The sequence below is a fragment of the Sciurus vulgaris genome (genome assembly GCF_902686455.1).
Source record: "Sciurus vulgaris genome assembly, chromosome: 2".
NCBI classification, from domain to species: domain Eukaryota; kingdom Metazoa; phylum Chordata; class Mammalia; order Rodentia; family Sciuridae; genus Sciurus; species Sciurus vulgaris.
The window spans coordinates 148,891,939-148,911,950 of NC_136462.1; the positions used below are offsets into that span (position 1 = coordinate 148,891,939).

The following is a 20,012-nucleotide window of genomic DNA, read 5'->3' on the forward strand; positions in this document are numbered from 1 at the left end:
TAACAGAAATCAATGACAAAAAGTAAATGATTAAAGGAGTTCTATCTGAACAATGTCTTGAATTAATAAAAAGAACTTAGGCCAGAAATTGAGAGGACTTGCATTTAACAACCAGATTATGTTAATAAGAGGTAGTTTTGTGACATTAAACTAAAAGAAAAAAAATTAAATCCTACAAGTAGCTAAGCAGGAAAAAAAAAATCAGAATAAAAGTAACAAACGGAATTACTCCTACTTCTGAGAGATACAGAGAACATTTATAAGATTGTTATGGTTTGGATCTGGAATGTCCTCCCAAAAGTTCATGTTTTGAAAGCATGATCCCTGAGGTAGCAAGGTTCAGAGGTTGGAGGTTAGGCAATGAGTGGGGCCCTGACCTCATCAGTGAACTAATCTAAATTGCTAGATTAATCCAGTGATAAGCCTTGGACTATATCTGTCCCAGTCCCTTCCTCCCCTCACTCCCTATCTCTTTTTCTTTCTCTCACTCTCACCCTTCCCTTCCCTCTCTGCTTCCTGGCTGCCAGAAGCTAAGCTGCTTTCCTCTGTCACACCTTTCCACCATGATGTTCTGCTTCACCCAGAGTAATGTGGTGGGCTGACTGATCATGAACTGAACCTCTTAAACCATGAACAAAATAAATTTTTTTCTCCTCTAAATCGTTCTTGTCAGGTATTTCAGTCACGGCAACACAAAGCAGACTACCATGAAGATAATCAGAAAGCCAGTGTGGTGGCACACCCTTGTAATCTCAGTGAGGAGGTTGAGGCAGGAGGATCACAATTTTGAGGCTAGCCTCAGCAATTTAGCAAGACCCATCTCAAAATAAAAAGGGCTGGGGATGTAACTCAGTAGTAAAACATCCCTGGGTTCATCAAAAACAACAACAACAAAAACAAAAAACAAAACAACAAAAAAAGACTGTCATGATAAAAGGCCCAGGCAACTTTCAAGAGAAATATCTTTATGGAGTTTTAAGGTGATAGAAAAAGATTTTAATCATTAGTCATAGTAAGTTTCAAGTCTTATCTTTAAAACCAGCTATTAAGAATTGTTCAAATAGTAATACTGTTCTAAAATTTTAAAAAGTGAAGGCAACTGATGATCTGAATTAACTGAATCTATTAAACACATTGTATAATATTAATGGGAAAAGGATTATTGCTAGAAATACATAGTTATTACAACAAAAATAAGACATAAAATAACCTTTAAAAAATACAGGTGAGCCAGGATGGTGGTACATGCCTATAATCCCAGCAGCTGGGAAGGGTGAGGCAGGAGAACTGCAAGTTCAAAGCCAGACTCACCAACTTAGGGAGGCCCTAAGTAACTTAGCAAAACCCTGTCTCAAAAAAAAAGTGTGGGGGCTGGGTATGTGGCTTAGTGGTTAAGAGGTCCTGGGTTCAATCCCTGAAACAAAACAAAAACAAAAACAAAACAGGTGGGATGGAGAAAACAAAGTTTAAAACAAGGTGGGGGCAGAATTTCTTTTCTTTCAAATAAATGAAATTAGATGTAACCATTTTTGAATCTATCAAAATGAGAACTAATTCCCTCTCTGGGTCAAACTTTCATTCTTTTTTGTTGTCATAAAATGGTTATTTCCAGATATCAAGTGATAGACTGCCAAAAAGACTATTCTAAAGCATGTGGTGACAAGAAACACTCAGATATTTGTTTCCTGTATTGTGCTCAAAGTGGAGGTTTTAGCTCAGCCTGGTGGCACATACCTGTAACTCCCGTGTGAGGCTAAGGTAGGAAGATCTCAAGTTCAAAGCCAGTCTCAGCAAATTAGTGAGGCCCTAAGAAATTTATCAGAACCCTGCTTCGAAATAAATAAATAAATAGGGCTGAAGATGTGGCTCAGTGGTTAAGCACCCCTGTGTTCAATCCCCTGAAACAATAAATAAATAAATAAATAATGTGTGACTTAATTTTGTCAAAATTTATAAGTTCATTATTTCCCACAAGAAAAGAAACTGGGTATCATCTGGCCTCCAAGCCTATTTTTCCAAGGATCTTTCAGAGGGTTTTTTTTTTTTTTTCCACACAGGTTTAAATTCTTTTTTTCTTTTTTTGGTACCAGGTTTGAACCCAGTGGCACTTCACCACTGAGTCACATCTCCAGCCCTTTTTATTTTTATTCTCAGACAGAGTCTTGCTAAGTTGCTTCGGGCCTTGCTAAACTGCTGAGGCTGGCTTTGAACCTGTGATCCTTTTGCCTCAGCCTCCAAAGATGCTGGGATTACAAGCCTGTGCCATGATGCCCAGCTCCACATAGATTTTAATGATCCCCCCCCCCTCCCAGTCCTGGGGGAATTGAACCTGGAATGCTCTAACCACTGAACTACATCTCCAGCCCTTTTTATTTATTATTTTGAGATAGGGTCTCACAAAATTGCCCAGGTTGGCCCTGAAACTTGTGGTCTTCCTGCCTCAGCCTCCCAGGTAGCTGGGATTATAGGTCTACACCACCATGGCTAGCAGTTTCATAGGTTTCTAAGTCCTACCAGGAGTCTATAACCTTTGACAAAGGAGAGGAAAACAATGAATAAATTATTTAAGTTACAGCTCTTAGAGTAAAGAATAACTATTCAAAATTTGGGAGAAATGGCAGAAAAGTCAATAAAGAAAAAATTAAGGGAACTGATAATATCAAGGGATCATTTTTTGCAAAAGATAATAAAAGGGCAAATAGTAAAATAAAATATGAAGGATAAAAGTAACAAAGAAGTGAAATGTAACATAAGGAAAACAGAAACCTAAGTATCATGGTGTAATCACTGATTTTAAAATTTAAATTAAATAGATTTTTCATAAACATATAAATCATCAATATTGACAGAAGAAACAAAAAACCAAAATGAACTGTCAAAACATAAGAATTTAAAAATAGTGTTTTGGGTTTTTAAAATTATTTTTTAATTTTTTACAGACTGCATTTTGATTCATTGTACACAAATGGGGTACATCATTTTGTTTCTATGGTTGTACATGAGGTAGATTCATACCATTCATGTAATCATACATGTACTTAGGGTAATGAATGATGTCTGTCTTGTTCCACCATTTCTCATACCCTCCCTCCCTCTCATTTCCTTCTACATAATCTAAAGTTCCCCCATTCTTCTCTCACTCCCCACACCCCCACCTCCATTAAATATCATTCTCCACTTATCAGGGAAAACATTCGGCCTTTGGTTTTTAAAAAAGTACCAAGGGCTGGGGAGATAGCTCAGTCGGTAGAGTGTTTGAATTGCAAGTACAAGGCCCTGGATTCAATCCCCAGCACCGCAAAAAAAAAAAAAAAAAAAAGTACCAAAATTCATTCGATAAAATAAACATGGTCTGATCCTAAAGCTTCATAAAACAAAATAAAAAAACATAAATGCAGGCTTGCCAACCTCCAAGAAGCCTGTAACTCTGCCTCACAAAACTGTTTCTCCGATCCACTTATTCTCTCCCTTTCTACAAACACCCTCCCAAATTTCCTATTCCTTGCTCTCCAGCAGATGACTTCCTTTCTGTGACACAGAGGAAGCAGAAACCACCACATGGAACTCACTCATTTTCTAGCTGCCAAACATGCAAGACCACCATTAGATGGACCCAGCATACTGTCTTTGACTATCTCAAGTTCTCTACCTGAAAATTTAGGTCCCAAACATATCTCCCATCTTCTCAAAACATGTAATCTATTACTTACACTTAATATTCTTACTCTGTATAATTAGTCCTCTTTCTCAACTAGTTTTCCTTTCGATTGTATATTTATGAGAGACTCTTCCTTTGGGGAAAATCAAAAAGAAAACACAACACCTGCAAGACCCCTATGTCTCCTATACTTACTGATCTCTGTCTCTTTACTTGCAGGGCCAAACTTCTTAAGAAGCTTTCACTCTCCATTCCCCTACCCCCAAGGACTCTTCTCTTACAAATCTGGCTTTAACCTGATCACAATGCTAACACTCTGAATAGGGTCAATATGATCTCCATATTAATTAATTCAACACACTCTTTTCATTCCTATCTGTCCTGACCTACTAGGACATGAAGCAGTTGACTACACCACCCTCCTTGAAACACATGCCTTCTTTCAGATGCTCTTCACAGTTCATTTCTACTTGTCCTTATGTCAATTTAGGCAGTAGCATAACAGTGGTTAGGAGTAGGGGCTATGAGGCAGACTATATGGGTTTGTATTTTGAATATACCACTCATTAGCTAAGTGTCCCTGAACAAATCATTATTCTTCATCTCTAAAATGCCTACCCACCTCATATAGTTATTATGCAAATTAAATAAATTAATATTTATGAAGTGCTAAGAATGGTGTCTGGCAGATAGTAAGTAAAATTAAGTCTGATAAAGGAAAGTTCCCTTATAATACACTTACAATAACAGTTTGCAATTGTACTACTTATCATAATTGCATTTTTAAAAAGTATTTTTTAATTGTAGATGGACACAATAGCTTTATTTATTTATTTTTATGTGGTACGGAGGACTGAACCCAGTGCCCCTCATGTGCTACTACTGAGCTACAGCCCCAGCTCCTCATAACTGCATTTTGACATTCAGTTTTGTAATTATTTGGCCATTTTTTTCTACTAGATTATTAATACCATGCAAATGTGGGCCATTATTGGTCTTCTAACCTATAGGATTTCTAAGTGCTTAGCACTTAAGCAATATTTACTGAATGAGAATTAAAAAACAATGTTAAAGAATATATGAAATAGATCAAGATCCTTACAACTGTGATCAATTATGGCTTATCCTAGAAATGAAAGCTGGTACAACATTAAGTGAAATCACTAATAATGTAACATCTCAACAGTTTAATGAATAAAAATCAATACAATCAGATCAATTGATTTAAAAAACACATCTACCATTTTACCTGCAGTAAAATGCACTTAAGTGTATGGCTCAATAGTTTCACTTATGTGTATAACTGAGTAAACAACAATCAAATCAAAGCACACAATGTTCTCAGCACTACAGGAGGCTTCCTTTTGCTCTTTCTTAGAGTAGTTTTGCTATTCTTAAACTTCTTGACACACCTATATGGAATCATACAGTATCTATCGCCAGTACATTTTTGAAAAGATATTAGATAAAACTCAGACCATTTTAAGCAAACATATTAAAACAGAATTAGAAGTTTTTAAAATCAAGAACCAATAGAATGTCCATTAAAACCAGGGAAAAGACGGGAACAAGACTATTCTCTCATTTTCACTCTCATATTGAACTTTCTTGCCAATGCAAAAATGTTTAAAATAGAAAAACTAGAAAAGAGAAGATTATCATTACATGTGGACAACTTGATTATATATATACCAACAAAATCCAAAGAAAATCAGTCATAACAATGGTTAATTAAAACTTCAGGAAAGTGAAATAAAAGATAAATATAAATTCCCAAAAGCCAATGCATTCTCATTTAGTAATAATAACTAGAAAATGCAGTTTTTAAAAGGTATTCAATTAGCAATAGCAAAGAAAAATATTAAACATATAGCAATTAACCTAACAAAGGATATTCATACCTGATATGAAAAAAGTGACCAAATTTGACTGATAGAAATAAAGATGTGGACAGAGAACACTTCATGTTCTTAAATGAAAGGTCTACATCATGCACAACCATAAGACTGGGATCCTAATTCGAATAAGATATACTCCATGTTTGTATAAATAAGTCAAAATAGACCCTACTGTCATGTGTATCTAAAAAAAAAAAAAAAAAGAAAAGAAAAGAAAGAAAGATCTAAATATCATAAAGATAAAATTTCTTCATGAAGTAATTCCTGGAACAACAAAATTCCCAATTAAAACACCTTAAGAATATTTCACAAAACTTAACAAAAGTACCTCTAAAATTAATTTGACAAAAACATGAGACAAAAATTCTAAATAACACCAGGATGGTGTTACTTAGATGATTTAGAAATGTGTATATCTTTTTTAAAAAGAATGTTATATATCTTAAAAAAGGGGGGGAGACATAGTCCCCAAAATATGATGCATAATGAAACAAGAAAATAGGAAAAGGAATCAGTATTTAACAAATGTCTTTAGGATAATAAGTAAGCAATATACTCTAGATCATAAATGTGCAAACTATGACTCAGGTCAAATCTGGGCTGCTGCCTGTTTTTGTAAATAAAGTTTTACATTTGTTCATACACTGCCAATGGTTGCTACTGCATCATAATTGAGTAGTTACAATACAGACTGTCTGGTCCACAAAGCCTAAAATATTTACTATCTGACCCTTTATAGAAAAGGTTTATTGACAATTGGCTTCCCACTTCCACTTCCAAGAATTTTAATAATTTTTATGTGGTGCTGAGGATAGAACCCAGTGCCTCACACGTGTTAGGTAAGCACTTTACCACTGAGCTACAACCCCAGCCGCACTCCCAAGAATTCAGAAGAAAAAGTACACAAGAACCAGACCACCCTGGGCAACTTAGAGAGAGAGAGAGAGAGAGAGAGAGAGAGAGAGAGAGAGAGAGAGAGAGAGAGAGAGAGAGAGGAAAATAAAACAAGTTATCTATTCCTGAAGGAATGACTACAGAAGATGCCCAAATCACAAACTCCTGAAACTTTTCAAACCAATTTTCATCACCTGGATCATTAAAAAAAAAAAAAAAAAAAGCAATGAATTTAGATTAAAATGAGTTTAACCTCAAGGCACTTGGCAAGAGCAAAACTGTCTCTGGAGGAATAAACTTTTCTCCAAGGCATTAATTAAATATCACGAATAGTTTTTCAAGGAGAATGCTAGCAACATACCCAAGCAGCATGGAAACAAGACACTAGGAATGAGAAAGAATTAGTAAACAGAGACAAATACTTTGAGACATAAAAATATAGAGCAACCGGATACATTGAGAGAAATAAAAGGCAAGGGCCAGGTGTGGTGGTGCATGCCTATAATCCCAGCTACTCCGAGGCTGAGGCAGGATTGCAAGTTCAAGGTCAGCCAGCCTCAGCAACCTAGTGAGGCTCTGTCTCAAAAAGTGGGGAGTTGGGGTTGGGGGCATAGCTCAATGGTAAAGGGTTCCTGAGTTCAATCCTTATTACTGTGAGAGAGGGAAAGAGGAAGAAAAGAAGGAAATCCAAGTTAATAAGAATCTGAAAAAAAAAAAAAAAAAAAAAAAAAGAACCTGCAAGAAACAGAAAACCAGAAAAAATTACCTTGCCAAAAGAACTTTAAAGAATGAAAAAATAACCAAAATTAACACATGGATTTGCCAGATTACACAAAGCTAAAGAGATAATTAGTAGGCTAGCAGAAAAGGCACATGAAAGCATTAAGGATCCTCTTTGTGTTCGGCAGCTTTGTATTGCTATGACCAATATTGTCAACAAAACAATTTAGATCTGAACATGGTGATGTGCTCCTGTAATCCCAGTAGCAGCTCAGGAGTCTGAGGCAGGAGAATTATAAGTTCAAAGCCAGACTCAGCAACTTAGCAAGACCCAGTCTCAAAATAAAAAATAAAAGGGATGGAAATGTGGCTCAGAGGTTGAGTGCCCCTGGGTTCAATTCCTGGTGTAAAAAAAAAAAAAAGATGAGAGGAGGAAAAATTTATTTTGGCTTATGGTCCACGGCCAGTCAACCTCATAGCTCTGGGCCTAAGGTGAGGCAGAACATCATGGCAGAAGGGTGTGGTGGAGGGAAGTTTCTCAGTTCATGACTGCCAAGAAGCAGAGAATGAGCATTTCCCTCACTAGGGACAAAAGCCCCAAAGGCATACCCCTATGACCTACTTTCTTCAGCCACACACTATCTGCCTACTGTTACCACCCAGTTAATCCATTCAAGCAGATTAATCCACTTATTAAGTTACAGCTATCATAATCTACTAATTTCACCTCTGAACATTCTTGCATTGTCTCACACATGAGCTTTTGAGGGACAACTCATATCAAAACCATAACACTCTTCATGGATTTCTTACATTTCTACATTGTGGTCCAAGACTTCTGAGCAAAGGACGTTTAGTAGCAAATGACCTCGAAAGCTAGAGATAATAGTGGATCCTTCCAGAGAGATCTGGGCCATACATTCCCAAAGACATCCTGAGTAGTGATGATAAAGCCCTCTCACGTCTCTCCTAGGTGACATTTCTTTACATGTCAGAGGGGAAACAATCAAAGTACCTTCCATTTCAGAACCAGGGTAGATCTGTCTCCATTGCAGAGTAATGTATAGGGGAGGGTATGCAGATGTACCAGCAACTCCATAAAAGTTCAGAGTCTCCTAATTTGAGGTTCCTCTCCTGTTTTTCACTGAACCAGATCTGCACTATTCTTCAGTCCTCCTCATAAAACCTTGTAGGAACCGGGGCAAGGTGAAGTAATGTATGATATTGCTGGTGCATTTTTCTGTAATATACCATCTGTATCTGACCTGGAAATCTTGTATCTCGTCAGTGAGTGTGTGTGTAAAATAGTAGCAGGCTAAATTGCTAGCTTGCAAGTAGAATACAATTCAGACCTTTCATAGTCTGATTTAATAGAGGCATATGCAGAGACAAAGACATCAGAAAATACAAGAAGAGACCTGGTAGAGTAAGAAAGTCTAACATAAATCTAGCAAGAGTTCCAGAGAGAAAACAAGGCAGACTTAATAACTGAAAATATACCTGGAACTTTTTAAATACATAAGTCCTCAGATTCAAGAAAGCCAAGGAATTCCAAGCAGGAGACATAAATATCATTGTGTAACATTTGGACAAAATATTGATCTCTCACTTGGGGTGATAGTTCATGGTAGAGCATGTTCTTAGCATGTGCAAGGCCCTGTGTTGAATCCCCAGCATCCTCCACAAATATCCTTTAAAAATTAAGGTAGGCTTGGTGGGTGCACACCTGTAATCCCAGTGATTGACTCAAGAGGCTAAGGCAGGAGGATCAGGAGTTCAAAGCCAGCCTCAGCAAAAGTGAGGTGCTAAACAACTCAGTGAGACCTTGTCTCTAAATAAAATACAAAAATAGGACCGAGGACATGGCTCAGTGGTCAAGTTCCCCTGAGTTCAATCTTTGGTACTTCTCCCCAAATAAACAAACAAACAAAAAAGATACTTAATTGTACACTTTTTCTTCATGGTGCTGAGGATCAAACCCAGGGTCTCATTTATGCTAGACAAATGCTCTACCACTGAGTTACATCCCCAGCCATGCTGAATTATACTTGATTCAACCCAGGGTGTTTTACCACCAAGCAACACTCGCAGCCCTTTTTATTTTTATTTGAGACAGGGTCTCACTAAGTTATTGATGGTCTTGCTCTGTTGTTGAGGCTGGCTTTGAACTTGTGATCCTCCTATCTTGGCCTCCTGAGTCACTTGGATTTCAGGCATGCACCAGTGTACCTGGCCGAATTGTATACTTTTAAAAGGTGAATTTCATGGTGGATAAACAATATCTCAATGAAGCTATTATTTTTAAAACCTAGCTACAACAAATTCAACAGATGTCAGTGAGGATGTGGAAAAAAATAAAAATTTTCAAGTGCTGCTGGTGTGAATGTAAAATGGCTTAGCCAGTTTGGTGAAGTTGTACAGTACTCTTGGAGGCTACAGATAGAATTACTATATGACACAGCAATTTCATTCCTAGGTGTGTACCCAAAAGAATGGAAAATAAGCTGTAATCGTTAATCTTGATTGTTAACTAGATTGAGAGATATACTTAGGAAATTAATAAAATACCACCTTGGGTGTCTCCAAGAGTGTTTCCAAAGATGACTGACAAACTGAGGAGGAAAGATTTCCCCCGAATATGGGCAGCACTGTCCAATAAGCTAAGGACCTGGTTGGAACAAAAATGGAAGAAGGAAGTTTGTCAGCAGGTACAAACTCAATTCTTCTTGTACAGGTGTGTCTTTTATGGCTGTCACTACCCAGGAACATCGGACTTCAACTTCTTTAGCCCTTCAATACGGATTCACACCAGAAACTCTCCAGGGAGCTTCTAAGCCTTCAGTCTGGGACTGAGGCTACATCATTAATCCCTCTGGTTCTGAGGTTTCTAGCTTCTTAGACTGAGCAACTACTGGTTTCTCTGGCTCTCCAGTGTACAGGCACCATTGTGGGACTATCCAGCCTCTGATCACAAGAATCAATTTAATAAATTCCCTTTTAATATACAATTGGTTCTATTTGTCTAAAGAACCCCAACTAATACACATCTATTTTGTGTTAGCTTCTTGCAACTATAACAAAATACCTGAGAAAATCAACTTCAGAGAGGAAAGCCTTACTTTTGTTCATGGTTTCAGAAGTTTTAATCCATTTGGCCTTGTTGCTCTGGGCTTATGATTAAGCAGAACATCATTGGCCAGGAAAGTGTGGCAGCACAAAGCTGGTCACTTCATAGCAGCCAGGAAGCAGGGAGAAGGAGAGAGAGAGATAAAGAGAGTGCCAGAGCACTGGGGACAAGATATAACCTGACCTACTTCCTCCAACTAGGTCCCACCTCCTACAGTTTCCAACCCTCTCAATAGTCCATTCGAAGGCTGGGGCTGTAGTTCAGTGGTAGAGCACTTGTGTGAGGCATGTGCTAGCATGTGTGAGGCACTGGGTTTGATCCTTAGCATCACATAAAAATAACTAAACAAAATAATTTTTTAAAAAAAGACCAAAACTTCTATGTTTAAAAAAATAGACCATTCAATTATGAACCCATGACAGATTAATCCATCAATGAGATCGGAGCCCTCATGATCCAATCACTTCCCCAAGTTCCCACCTCTGAAGCATTGTATTGGAGCCCAAGTCTTCAACACAGGAGCCTTTGAGGAACATTGCAGATCCAAACCATAACACAAGTATACAAACAAGTACACAAACATTCCCAGGAGCATTATGCATAACAACACAAAAGTGAAAACAAGGCAAACAGCCCTCAACTGATGTGGATAAATTAAATGGGTACATATACACAATGGATTATTTGATCATAGGAAGGTATATAGAACTAGAAAATATAACAATGATGATGAACCTTGAAAACATTATGCTAAGTGAAAGGAGACAGTCACAAAGAGCCATGTATTATGTGATTCCATTTGCATAAAATGAACAAGAATGGACAAATCTACAGAGACAGAAAGAAGAATAAGACTGCCTAGGGTTCAGAAGAATGAGAGGATCTGGGGACAATGGCAAAGGCTGTGGGCTTTCTCTTTGGGCTAAAAGACAACTGTACACATTAAATAGATGAATTTTATGATATGTGAAATACATATGAATAAAGCTATCATTTTGAAAGTAATGAGGAATAAAAACATTTTCAGATTCTTATAAACCTGTACCCTGGGCTGGGACTATAGCTCAGTGGCACAGCACTTGCCCATCATGCATGAGGCCCTGGGTTCATCTTCAGTACTAAGAAAACCAAAAACTAATAGCTTGCCACTGAGAGGACATTTTATATAAAGGATTTGGACATCCTTGGATTTTGATATCTATGGAATACCCTAAAACAATCTCCCATAGATACCAAGGGACAGCTGTATTTTGACGCTTAAAATATTTCCTATTTGGGCTGGTGTTATAACTCAGTGATAGAGCACTTGCCTAGCATGTGTGAGGCACTGAGTCTGATCCTCAGCACCACATAAAAATAAATAAAATAAAGGTATTGTGTCCATCTACCAAAAAAGGGGGAGGAGGCGGCTAGGGATGTGGCTCGATACTGAAGTACCCCAGGTCAATTCCAGGTGTCAAAAAAAAAAAAAAAAGAATTTTCCTCCTTTTAAAGCTCAGTCACATTCTAGTGGTATATTCTATTGTATGCAATTACATCTTATTTATCTTTTCATTTATCAAAGAATGACTGGGTTGCTTCTACCTTTGGCTACTGTGAATAGTACTCCTATGAACATGGGTATAAAAATATTTGTTTTGAGATCTGGCTTTCAATTCTTTCAATAGTAAACAAAACTTTCAAATTTTCCACATACTTAGCAACACATTATTTTCTGGTTAGTTTTTTGTTTGTTTGTTTGCTTGTTTGTGATACTATGGATTGAACCCAGGAACTTGTGCTGCTAGGATAAACCAGAGCTACATCCCTAGTAAAACAAGGTCTGGCTAATTTGCTCAGGCTGGCTTTGAACTTGCAATCCTCCTGCCTGAGCCCTGCACATAGCTGGGATTATAGGTGTGCACTACTGTACATGGCTTTGTTTTTTAAAACATACTAGACATCTTAATGGCTACGAAGTCGTATCTCCTGATTTTGATTTGCATTTCTCTAATGATTGATAAAAATGGGCATATTTTTGTATGCTTATTGACCATAGCATATGTTCTTTGAAAAAACATCTGTTTGAAGTCCTTAGCCCATTTTTCAAGACAGTTATTTCTTTTTAATTTGTTGAACTATAGTTGTTTATATAGTCTATATATTAGTCCCTTATCAGATCTATGATTTGTTGGAAGAGTTTGAGGAGGATTAGGAATGTCTTCTTTATTTTTTTTTTTTGGGGGGGGGATGGTAGTGGGTGGTTTACCAGGGAGCTTAACCACTGAGCCACATATCCAGCCCTTTTTTAAAAAAATATATTTTATTTTGAGACAGGGTCTCACTAAGTTGCTTATGGCCTCAGTAAATTGCTGAGGCTGGCTTTAAACTTGCAATCCTCCTGCCCCAGTATCCTGAGCTGCTGGGATTACAGGTATGCACCACCGCACCCAGCTTATAAACATTTTTAAGTCTAACAAAATCCGTTGTAATGTCCTCTTTCTCACTTGATTTTAGCTGTTTGAATCTTTTTTTTTTCTTAGTTCATCTAGCTAAAGGTTCATCAAAAAATTTTAAAAATCTTTTCAAAGAACCAACTCCTGGTTTTGTTGATTTTCTCTGCTGTTATTCTACTCTCTATTTCATTTGTCTCAACTCTATTATTTCCTTTCTCTGCTAGCTTGGATTAAGGCTTTTCTTCTTTCCTAGTTCCTCCCAGTGTAAAGTTATACTTTTGATTTGAAACCTTTTCCTTTGCTTTTTATTTTATTATTTATTTATTTGCTTTTGAGACAGGGTCTTGTTATGTTGTCAGGTAATTTCAAACTTCAGGGTTCAAACAATTCTCCTGCCGCAGCCTCCTGAGTATCTGTGGCTATGAACATGCACCACTGTGCCTGGCTCTTTTTTAAGATAAACATTTATAACAAAATTTCCTTTCTAGCATTGTTTCCACTGTATACCATAAATTTTGGCATGATGTGGTTTTGTTTCATTTGTCTCAAGGTATTTCCTAATTTCCCTTGTGATTTCTTCTTTGATCTATTGGTGGTTCTGTCCTATGACATGTTCCCATCATTTACAGGGAACTCTTTTTTTGGAACAAGATGTTTATAGTCTTTTGGACTTTGATTGCCTCAAGTCACAGAACCAACCATTACTCCAAAGAGCTTTCAGGTTTTTTTAATAAGTATTTAAAATCTAAGATCTAGGCACTGGGCATGGTGATTGCTATTTGAGTGTCACTGCTCCCAGGCCTTCTCAGTATACATATCTAAGACATATAAACACCTTTATTTGTATATTTACATCTATCCCTTCATTGATTTATCCATAAATCTTAAAACTCAGAACAACAATCACATATTTACTCATTTGCACAATCCTGAACTACAGGAAGTATTTCAGAAGTATTTCACTCTCACCACTATGCAAACAAAAAACCTACTATGAATAGTTCAATTGTATTTCTTCTTTACATTGTGGTTATACAATTAAATTATTATACTCAAAAGTTACTTGATTAGTCCTTTCAACCCAACTTCAGTGTGATTATGTTACCTACTTGAAATAGATTTATTAGCTTGTATTTATGCCCTTCTTGTGGACTTAATTTTTGTGTGTGTGGTAATCTGATAGGTGAGAAATAGATTTCAATGCTGTTTTAAAATTTTTTTTTTTTTTTTGAAGTTGTATCTGCTCATGTAATCTGTCATTTTTCTATCAAATTTTGGTATTTTGTCTCTCAATTTAGATTGGGGATAACAGATCATTAGGAATAAATGCTACAAATATTTTCTCCTAGTTTCTCATCTGTCTTTTAACATTGTTTATGGTATTTTTCTTTTATGTAATGAAGAATTTCTAATTTTTTTCTTTTCTTGCCTTTCCCTACACCTATGTGATAGAAAATTTGTGTTCTGGTAGAAAATTTAAAGTTATTTAGAATTATGATTCATTTAGTTTATTCTTGAGTATGATATGAGGTATAGATGTAAAGTTGTTTTTCCAAATGATAAGGTTATCCTAGTATCATTTATTACAAAATCCATCTCTGACCCAGTAACTTGAGATATTACCTTTACATTACATTTCTATAAGTAAATGATAGACTACAGACTTTCTAGTCTATTCTCTTGGTGGTACAATATTTTCATGAAAAGCGTTCTGTAATTTGTTTCAACATCTAAAAGTCTAATCTCTGTAATATTTCTCTGTGTTTTCCTAACTACTCTTGCATGTTTTCTTCCTATATGAACTTTGGAATCAACTTATCTAGCACCAGTATTTTATAATATTTTTATTGAGATTGTAGAAATATTACTTTTATGTGTTGTCCTATCTTGGAATGTGGGTGTCTTTTTATTTAATTAAGGCAATTTTCATGTCATTTAGAAGTACTTTAAAGATTTCTTCATTTAGGTTTTATATGATTTTAAATTCCTAAATATTTTATTTCTTTTAATTGTTACTATAATGGAATTTCCCCCTTCATGATATTGTTTATCTTGTATATTAAGTCTTCCTGGCTGGGATTTTGGCTCAGTGGTAGAGTGTTTGCCTAGCATGTGAGGCACTGGGTTCAATTCTCAGCACCTTATATAAATAAATGAATAAAATAAAGGTCTATCAACATCTAAAATATTTTTTTTAAAAAAAAGACTACTTCCTTCTGCATGTTAATTGCCTACTGTCATCTTATGAAATTCTTGAGTTGCTTTCCTTATTGATCACGTGCAGTATTCCAGACATATTACCATATCATCTGCAAACAGGGACAGTACTACTTTTTATTCTCCAAATCTCATGCCTCTGATTGATTCCTCTCATCTAATTACTTTGGCTAAGCCTCCAGTGCAATATCAAATAGGAATTGGTATTTTTTCCTTTTCCTCAATCTTAGTAAAAAAGCCTCTGGTAATTATATAGCATGTGTTCTTGATAAGCTTATTAACATGACAAATAATATTAATGATTCTAATAATGAACCATTCTTTCATTCCTCATATAAATCTTACCTGGCCATGAGCTAATATTTTTATAATGTTATGGAAGATTCTGTTTGGCAATATTTTAGAACTTTTTCATAGATATTATGTAAGTGTGATGTAGCTTTAATTTTCTTTTTTTTGTGCTACCTTTATCTAATTTGTTTATAATTTTATACTTGGTTCACAAAAACTGATGTAAGAATAATTATGCTAAAAAGAAGTGTATGTTTTATATGTAAAAGAAGTCTAATAAAAAAAACAGGCTCTATGATTTCATTAATCAAAAACTAGTGGGCTGGGGTTGTACCTCAGTGGTGGAACGCTTGCCTTGCACATGAGGCACTGGGTTCAATCCTCAGCACCACATAAATAAATAAAATAAAGGTATTGTGTCCATCCACAACTTAAAAAAACAAAACAAAACAAACAAACAAACAAAAAAAAACTGTAGTGACAGAAACCAGATCAATGACTGGGGAAAAGAGCAAGAGGAAAATTACAAAGAGACATGAAAAATCTTCTGGGAGTGACAAATGTGTTCATTATCCTGATTGTAGTGATGATGAGAATGCATGTGTCAAATGGATCAAAATGCAACACATTAAAAATGCAAATACTTTACTATAGATCAGTTATAACAAGTGAGCTGCTTTAAAAAAATAAACAAGTCAGGCACAGTGATGCCTGCCTGTAACTCCAGCTACTCAGAAGGCTGAGGCAGAGGATCATAAGTTCAAGGCCAGTTTCTGCCACTGAGACCCTATCTCAAAACAAAAATATAAATTAAAAAAGCTGGGAGAAAATAAAAATTTAAAAAGCTGGGCAGGGGGTTATAGTTCAATGATAAAGTCACCCTGGTTCAATCCCCAGTATTAAAAAAAAAAAGACTGAAAATTAATGAGCAGAAACTAATGAAGTTAGAAAATGAAAAAATAAGCCTAATGGAAATAGAAAAAAAAAAAAAGGAACTTATAAAGAGAAGAGTAAAAAACAATAAACATGTAATAGAGGGGATTAATAAACCAATTTTGTTCTGTTGAAACACTTAACAAAACCAAGAGAAAAGACACTACTATGGTTTGGATAAGCATCCCCCAAATGTCCCTGTGGTTTAGGCTTACTCCCCAGGTTGACTCTACTGGGAGGTGGTACAGCATCTTAAATGCTTTCATGTTTTTGCTTCCTGGCCATGAGTGAGCAATTTTGTTTTGCCACACATTTCCACCAGGATGTACCACCACAGGCCCAAAGAAACGGACCAATCAATCATAGATGGACCCTCTAAGATCAACAGCCACCATAAACCTATTTTCTGCATAAGTTAATCTTCTTGGATACTTTGTTATAGTGGCAGAATGCTAACATGAACACAAACAATTTGAGGATTGAAAGAAGAATCTTTACATATGGTATAGACATTAACACATAATAATTGGCTGTTATGAACAACTGGGCCAATACATTTTAAAATTTATATGAAATGGGTAAATTTTTAAAAGATTAATTTGTCAAAACCAACAAAAAGAAACAGAAACTTAAGAAGTTATATCTACAGTTTAAAAAAAAAAAAAGAAATCTATTCATAAGGATAACATCAAGACCAGACAGTGGTATGTGAATTTTTCTGAGCATTATGGCAATAATATTCCAATTTTACATAAACTACTCCAAAGTATAGAAGAAGCAACTTCCCAACTCACGCTGTGAGGCACAATCTTGAAAATGAGTCCTTCAAGGGCAATTCAACAGTGAAAAATTCCAGGCTAATTCTTATTCACAAATAAAAAATTCAAGATTTTCAAACACTATATAGGCCAAGTTCTGTTGTCTCAGTAATGCAAGGTTGGTTCAGCATTAGAAAAATCAACTAATAAAATTCATCACAATATAAAATGAAAGCAGAAAAATCAGAAATATCACTTTCTCAAAATCTACAAAATAAGCATATGATAATTAAACATCCACTCACAATGAAATCCATTCATGATGAAAACAATTACTGAACAAGGAATAGAAGAGAACTCCTCTAGCCTGACAGAGGGATTTATATATTTTTAAAAATAAACATATCTGCCAGGTGTGGTGGTGCACGCCTATAATTCCAGCAGCTTGGGGGGCTGAGGCAGGAGGATCTCGAGTACAAAGCCAGCCTCAGCAGAAGTAAGATGCTAAGCAACTCAGTGAGACCCTGTCTCTAAATAAAATACAAAATAGGGCTGGGGATGTGGTTCAGCGGTCAAGTGCCCCTGAGTTCAATACCTGGTACCTCCAAAAACAGATTAAAAAAAAAAAAATGAACATATCTACAGTCAGGTAAACTTTGGAAAGCTTTTCCTTTTAGATCAAGAACAATACAAGAGCTCCACACTGAAGTCTCTCTCACTGGGCATGCAGTGTACTGTCTGTCCACTTCTAGGGAAAACCCAGGTGAGATGGAGTCGCTATGTTCCTGAATTCAGGGATCCCCTAACTACAGAGAACTTTATCACAAGCCTGTAGCTGAGCTCACAAGCAGAAGAAATATGACCAGGAGCTCAAATAAACTCGTTCATCAACACAGTCCCAATGACGAAAACAAGCTGTTTGTAGACTTAGTAATCAGTAAATTCACCAACACAATGATGAAAAGAGGAAACAGAGTACTGACCAGATCCCTCATGAACCAGATTCTGGAATCTGTGAAAAGTAAGCAGTTTAAGAAGTACTCTGGAGAGGAATAGACAACCACAGAACACAACCCCTAAACCATCTTCCATCAAGCACTGAAAAACTGAGTCTGGATTGGGTTGGTGAGGTAGCCATTTCTACCAGGTCCCTGTGCCCCGAGCCAACCAATGTCGCTGATTCCTAGCCATGAAATGGATGTTCATTCAATGCCAAGAGAATAAGCACTGGTAGACAAGATGCCAGAGAAGCTGTCACGAGAGCTTCTGCAGGCCTTTCACAACCAAGGCCCTGTGATCAAGAGGAAGCACAACATGTACAAGAGGGCCAAGGCCAACTGAGCCCTGGCTCACTACACTTGGTGGTAGAGGGAGAGGAAAAGTTCCCAGGGGAGCTCAGGATCCATGCTACAAAAAAAAAAAAAAAACAAAAAAAAACCCTCATGAGCCACTGCACTGTTGAAAAGTACCTGAGGGTTAAGAAAGTAATTTTTGAGAAGAATAGAGCTGAATGTTTACTCCATTAAACCTTATTTGGGGCTAGAACCAGCTCTCCCTGTCCTCTCTCTCTGTAAAGAGGTAAGATGTTAACTTAGGGATTTCTTCCAAGAAACTCAGGGTCCAGTTTTCTCTTCCTCTACCTCAGAGTGGGCCTTTGGATGCTATAAAAAGGAAGCATTTTAGTGTCAGAAAAAAATTTATTAGAAAATCTTCACCCTGAACTGGTGTAACACATTATAAAATAACTACCATTCATTAAAATTGGCTATAGGAAATTAAAGGAAAAAAATACAGAATGCCCATTATCACCACTTTTATATGACTTGCATTGGGAATCGAAGCCAGAGCACTAAAGCAAGAACAACAAATAAATAAAAGGTACAATAACTTCTGGGCTTGGTGGCATACACCTGCAATCCCAGGCACTTTGGAGTCTAAGACAGGAGGATCACAAGTTTGAGGTCAGCCTTGGCAATTTAGGGAGACCTTGTCTCAAAATAAAAAATGAAAGGGCTGGGGATGTAGCTCAGTTGTAAAGTGCTCTTGTGTCAATCCCCAGTACCAAAAATGGGGTTGGGGGGAGAAACATGCAATAACTGAAAAGAAGCAAAACCACTAATAGTCACAATTGATATGACTGTACATATAGAGAGCTAAAAGAATCTAAAAGAATCTTCAGTTTAATTATTAAAATTCTTTTTTTTTTTTTTTTGTACCAGGGATCAAACCCAAGGGTGCTTTACCACTGAGTCACATCGCCAGCCCTTTTCATATTTTATTTTGAGACAGGGTCTCGCTAAGTAACAGGGCCTCACTAACAGGGCCTCACTAAGTTGCTAAGGCTGACTTTGAACTTGTGATGGTCCTACCTCAGCCTCCCAGGCCAACAGGATTACAGGCATGAGCCACCTCATCTGGCTAATTATTTTTTTTCCTGGCTAATTATTAAAATTCTATAAGTGAGTGTGGATGGCTGAATAATGCCCTGTAGCCTGTGATCCAAAATCTACATAATAACACTTTGAAGCTGTGAATAAGTTTGGTTATATGATAAAAGCAAATTATTGTCACAGATGGAATTAAGGCTGCTAAACAGCTGATCTTAAAATAGTAAGACTAGATAACACATTTTTTTTCATTTTTTAAATAATACTTTTTCATCACTTCACTTATGCTCATGTTAATTAATTCTCTTCTTCCAAATTTTGGTTGGCAATTTCACGAACCCATTAGTTTTTTCATTAGTTCTGAAAAATTCTTACCTAGTCCAAAGTTATTAGAAATCTGTATTTGTCAGAATACTCTTCATAGTTTCTGTGAACCTCCTTTATGACACAACACCTCGCAAAACTTCCAGAAAGGCAACAGAATAAAGCAATTTAGTTGTGGCAAGACAGAAAATAGCCATGACTAAAGATCTGATGACCATTCACAAAGGATAAAGAAATTTGTTATTTCTGCAGCACACAATAATTTAACACTACAATTGTGACACAACATATAGCAAGACAGCCAGGAGTGGAACACACACCTGTAATGCCAATTACACAGGAGTCTGAGACAAGAGGATCATCACAAGTT

The 20,012-nt window shown here is 36.4% G+C and overlaps 1 pseudogene across 1 annotated transcript; it reads left to right on the forward strand.

Moving 5' to 3' along the window:
- Positions 1-16,832: 16,832 nt before the first annotated feature.
- LOC306648550 (small ribosomal subunit protein uS7m-like) lies at positions 16,833-19,032 on the forward strand (annotated as a pseudogene). Its single transcript has one exon. The product of its transcript is annotated as a small ribosomal subunit protein uS7m-like (transcript).
- Positions 19,033-20,012: the final 980 nt, after the last annotated feature.